The 6,179-nt window shown below is 38.3% G+C and overlaps 1 protein-coding gene across 1 annotated transcript in view; it reads right to left on the minus strand.

Moving 5' to 3' along the window:
- Zbtb20 (zinc finger and BTB domain containing 20) overlaps nt 1-6,179 on the minus strand; it is a 739,030-nt gene that overhangs the window by 407,684 nt on the left and 325,167 nt on the right.

The following is a 6,179-nucleotide window of genomic DNA, read 5'->3' on the forward strand; positions in this document are numbered from 1 at the left end:
AAATAAACAAGTAGAAGCCCATAGAGAGGAGACACAAAAATCCCTGAAAGAATTCCAGGAAAACATAAATAAACAAGTAGAAGCCCATAGAGAGGAGACACAAAAATCCCTGAAAGAATTCCAGGAAAACATAAATAAACAAGTAGAAGCCCATAGAGAGGAGACACAAAAATCCCTGAAAGAATTCCAGGAAAACACAATCAAACAGTTGAAGGAATTAAAAATGGAAATAGAAGCAATCAAGAAAGAACACATGGAAACAACCCTGGATATACAAAACCAAAAGAAGAGACAAGGAGCTGTAGATACAAGCTTCACCAACAGAATACAAGAGATGGAAGAGAGAATCTCAGGAGCAGAAGATTCCATAGAAATCATTGACTCAACTGTCAAAGATAATGTAAAGCAGAAAAAGCTACTGGTCCAAAAAATACAGGAAATCCAGGACTCAATGAGAAGATCAAACCTAAGGATAATAGGTATAGAAGAGAGTGAAGACTCCCAGCTCAAAGGACCAGTAAATATCTTCAACAAAATCATAGAAGAAAACTTCCCTAACCTAAAAAAAGAGATACCCATAGACATACAAGAAGCCTACAGAACTCCAAATAGATTGGACCAGAAAAGAAATACCTCCCGTCACATAATAGTCAAAACACCAAATGCACAAAATAAAGAAAGAATATTAAAAGCAGTAAGGGAAAAAGGTCAAGTAACATATAAAGGCAGACCTATCAGAATCACACCAGACTTCTCGCCAGAAACTATGAAGGCCAGAAGATCCTGGACTGATGTCATACAGACCCTAAGAGAACACAAATGCCAGCCCAGGTTACTGTATCCAGCAAAACTCTCAATTAACATTGATGGAGAAAAGAAGATATTCCATGACAAAACCAAATTTATACAATATCTTTCTACAAATCCAGCACTACAAAGGATAATAAATGGTAAAGCCCAACATAAGGAGGCAAGCTATACCCTAGAAGAAGCAAGAAACTAATCATCTTGGCAACAAAACAAAGAGAATGAAAGCACACAAACATAACCTCACATCCAAATATGAATATAACGGGAAGCAATAATCACTATTCCTTAATATCTCTCAATATCAATGGCCTCAACTCCCCAATAAAAAGACATAGATTAACAAACTGGATACGCAACGAGGACCCTGCATTCTGCTGCCTACAGGAAACACACCTCAGAGACAAAGACAGACACTACCTCAGAGTGAAAGGCTGGAAAACAACTTTCCAAGCAAATGGTCAGAAGAAGCAAGCTGGAGTAGCCATTCTAATATCAAATAAAATCAATTTTCAACTAAAAGTCATCAAAAAAGATAAGGAAGGACACTTCATATTCATCAAAGGAAAAATCCACCAAATGAAGTCTCAATCCTAAATATCTATGCCCCAAATACAAGGGCACCTACATATGTAAAAGAAACCTTACTAAAGCTCAAAACACACATTGCACCTCACACAATAATAGTGGGAGATTTCAACACCCCACTCTCATCAATGGACAGATCATGGAAACAGAAATTAAACAGAGATGTAGACAGACTAAGAGAAGTCATGAGCCAAATGGACTTTACGGATATTTATAGAACATTCTATCCTAAAGCAAAAGGATATACCTTCTTCTCAGCTCCTCATGGTACTTTCTCCAAAATTGACCATATAATTGGTCAAAAAACGGGCCTCAACAGGTACAGAAAGATAGAAATAATCCCATGCATGCTATCGGACCACCACGGCCTAAAACTGGTCTTCAATAACAATAAGGGAAGAATGCCCACATATACGTGGAAATTGAACAATGCTCTACTCAATGATAACCTGGTCAAGGAAGAAATAAAGAAATTAAAAACTTTTTAGAATTTAATGAAAATGAAGGTACAACATACCCAAACTTATGGGACACAATGAAAGCTGTGCTAAGAGGAAGACTCATAGCGCTGAGTGCCTGCAGAAAGAAACAGGAAAGAGCATATGTCAGCAGCTTGACAGCACACCTAAAAGCTCTAGAACAAAAAGAAGCAAATACACCCAGGAGGAGTAGAAGGCAGGAAATAATCAAACTCAGAGCTGAAATCAACCAAGTAGAAACAAAAAGGACCATAGAAAGAATCAACAGAACCAAAAGTTGGTTCTTTGAGAAAATCAACAAGATAGATAAACCCTTAGCCAGACTAACGAGAGGACACAGAGAGTGCGTCCAAATTAACAAAATCAGAAATGAAAAGGGAGACATAACTACAGATTCAGAGGAAATTCAAAAAATCATCAGATCTTACTATAAAAACCTATATTCAACAAAACTTGAAAATCTTCAGGAAATGGACAATTTCCTAGACAGATACCAGGTATCGAAGTTAAATCAGGAACAGATAAACCAGTTAAACAACCCCATAACTCCTAAGGAAATAGAAGCAGTCATTAAAGGTCTCCCAATCAAAAAGAGCCCAGGTCCAGACGGGTTTAGTGCAGAATTCTATCAAACCTTCATAGAAGACCTCATACCAATATTATCCAAACTATTCCACAAAATTGAAACAGATGGAGCCCTACCGAATTCCTTCTACGAAGCCACAATTACTCTTATACCTAAACCACACAAAGACCCAACAAAGAAAGAGAACTTCAGACCAATTTCTCTTATGAATATCGACGCAAAAATACTCAATAAAATTCTGGCAAACCGAATTCAAGAGCACATCAAAACAATCATCCACCATGATCAAGTAGGCTTCATCCCAGGCATGCAGGGATGGTTTAATACACGGAAAACCATCAACGTGATCCATCATATAAACAAACTGAAAGAACAGAACCACATGATCATTTCATTAGATGCTGAGAAAGCATTTGACAAAATTCAACACCCCTTCATGATAAAAGTCCTGGAAAGAATAGGAATTCAAGGCCCATACCTAAACATAGTAAAAGCCATATACAGCAAACCAGTTGCTAACATTAAACTAAATGGAGAGAAACTTGAAGCAATCCCACTAAAATCAGGGACTAGACAAGGTTGCCCACTCTCTCCCTACTTATTCAATATAGTTCTTGAAGTTCTAGCCAGAGCAATCAGACAACAAAAGGAGATCAAGGGGATACAGATCGGAAAAGAAGAGGTCAAAATATCACTATTTGCAGACGACATGATAGTATATTTAAGTGATCCCAAAAGTTCCACCAGAGAACTACTAAAGCTGATAAACAACTTCAGCAAAGTGGCTGGGTATAAAATTAACTCAAATAAATCAGTTGCCTTCCTCTATACAAAAGAGAAACAAGCCGAGAAAGAAATTAGGGAAACGACACCCTTTATAATAGACCCAAATAATATAAAGTACCTCGGTGTGACTTTAACCAAGCAAGTAAATGATCTGTACAATAAGAACTTCAAGACATTGAGGAAAGAAATTGAAGAAGACCTCAGAAGATGGAAAGATCTCCCATGCTCATGGATTGGCAGGATTAATATAGTAAAAGTGGCCATTTTACCAAAAGCAATCTACAGATTCAATGCAATCTCCATCAAAATACCAATCCAATTCTTCAAAGAATTAGACAGAACAATTTGCAAATTCATCTGGAATAACAAAAAACCCAGGATAGCTAAAGCTATCCTCAACAATAAAAGGACTTCAGGGGGAATCACTATCCCTGAACTCAAGCAGTATTACAGAGCAATAGTGATAAAAACTGCATGGTATTGGTACAGAGACAGACAGATAGACCAATGGAATAGAATTGAAGACCCAGAAATGAACCCACACACCTATGGTCACTTGATTTTTGACAAAGGAGCCAAAACCATCCAATGGAAAAAAGATAGCATTTTCAGCAAATGGTGCTGGTTCAACTGGAGGGCAACATGTAGAAGAATGCAGATCGATCCATCCTTATCAGCCTGTACAAAGCTTAAGTCCAAGTGGATCAAGGACCTCCACATCAAACCAGACACACTCAAACTAATAGAAGAAAAACTAGGGAAGCATCTGGAACACATGGGCACTGCAAAAATTTCCTGAACAAAACACCAATGGCTTATGCTGTAAGATCAAGAATCGACAAATGGGATCTCATAAAACTGCAAAGCTTCTGTAAGGCAAAGGACACTGTGGTTAGGACAAAACGGCAACTAACAGATCGGGAAAAGATCTTCACCAATCCTACAACAGATAGAGGCCTTATATCCAAAATATACAAAGAACTCAAGAAGTTAGACCGCAGGGAGACAAATAACCCTATTAAAAATGGGGTTCAAAGCTAAACAAAGAATTCACAGCTGAGGAATGCCGAATGGCTGAGAAACACCTAAAGAAATGTTCAACATCTTTAGTCATAAGGGAAATGCAAATCAAAACAACCCTGAGATTTCACCTCACACCAGTGAGAATGGCTAAGATCAAAAACTCAGGTGACAGCAGATGCTGGCGAGAATGTGGAGAAAGAGGAACACTCCTCCATTGTTGGTGGGATTGCAGACTGGTAAAACCATTCTGGATATCAGTCTGGAGGTTCCTCAGAAAATTGGACATTGAACTGCCTGAGGATCCAGCTATACCTCTCTTGGGCATATACCCAAAAGATGCCTCAACATATAAAAGAGACACGTGCTCCACTATGTTCATCGCAGCCTTATTTATAATAGCCAGAAACTGGAAAGAACCCAGATGCCCTTCAACAGAGGAATGGATACAGAAAATGTGGTACATCTACCCAATGGAATATTACTCAGCTATCAAAAACAACGAGTTTATGAAATTCGTAGGCAAATGGTTGGAACTGGAAAATATCATCCTGAGTGAGCTAACCCAATCACAGAAAGACATACATGGTATGCACTCATTGATAAGTGGCTATTAGCCCAAATGCTTGAATTACCCTAGATCCCTAGAATAAACGAAACTCAAGACAGATGATCAAAATGTGAATGCTTCACTCCTTCTTTAAACGAGGAAAAAGAATACCCTTGGCAGGGAAGGGAGAGGCAAAGATTAAAACAGAGACTGAAGGAACAACCATTCAGAGCCTGCCCCACATGTGGCCCATACATATACAGCCACCCAATTAGACAAGATGGATGAAGCAAAGAAGTGCAGACTGACAGGAGCCGGATGTAGATCGCTCCTGAGAGACACAGCCAGAATACAGCAAATACAGAGGCGAATGCCAGCAGGAAACCACTGAACTGAGAATAGGTCCCCCGTTGAAGGAATCAGAGAAAGAACTGGAAGAGCTTGAAGGGGCTCGAGACCCCAAAAGTACAACAATGTCAAGCAACCAGAGCTTCCAGGGACTAAGGCACTACCTAAAGACTATACATGGACTGACCCTGGACTCTGACCCCATAGGTAGCAATGAATATCCTAGTAAGAGCACCAGTGGAAGGGGAAGCCCTGGGTCCTGCTAAGACTGAACCCCCAGTGAACTAGACTATGGGGGGAGGGTGGCAATGGGGTGAGGGTTGGGAGGGGAACACTCATAAGGAAGGGGAGGGGGGAGGGGGATGTTTGCCCGGAAACCGGGAAAGGGAATAACACTTGAAATGTATATAAGAAATACTCAAGTTAATAAAAAAAAATATATATATATATAGAAAAAGAAAATATATAAACTCCAGTGTATCATCCACAGAATATCTGAACTGTTTTTTCATACTTTTACTAATACTACATATTCAAGTTGATAAATATTCTCAAGTATCTACTGTGTAGCCCCAAGTAGGCTAAAAATCTTAGTTTGTTAACTCTCATGCTTAAGCAAAGATTTGATGATTATAGAGTCTCCTACTTGAAGATGTTATTTTCAGGCAAAATTATATTTTTCTATAACTGATGTTTTAAGAAAGTTTCACTACTTTATGATCACTGGGGCTTTAGACTATAAAGATTCCTTTAATAACTTAAGTACCAAATTGTAAAATAAATAGCACTTAATGAAGATTTAAACATAATTTCTGTAAAACTCACAAATTTGTTTTGTTTAATATCTTCTCTACATTAAAGTAAATACCACTGTATTTTTCTTATACTATACCTAGATTATTTCTCAATACTGTTGCAAAGATGGTCTCTGATTCACCTTCAGAAGGAAATGTGCCGTGGAATATTTTGTCACTTGGTATAACTCAGTTACACTGGAAAAATACATCTGCAGCAA

The sequence above is a fragment of the Rattus norvegicus genome, chromosome 11, assembly GCF_036323735.1.
Source record: "Rattus norvegicus strain BN/NHsdMcwi chromosome 11, GRCr8, whole genome shotgun sequence".
NCBI lineage: Eukaryota > Metazoa > Chordata > Mammalia > Rodentia > Muridae > Rattus > Rattus norvegicus.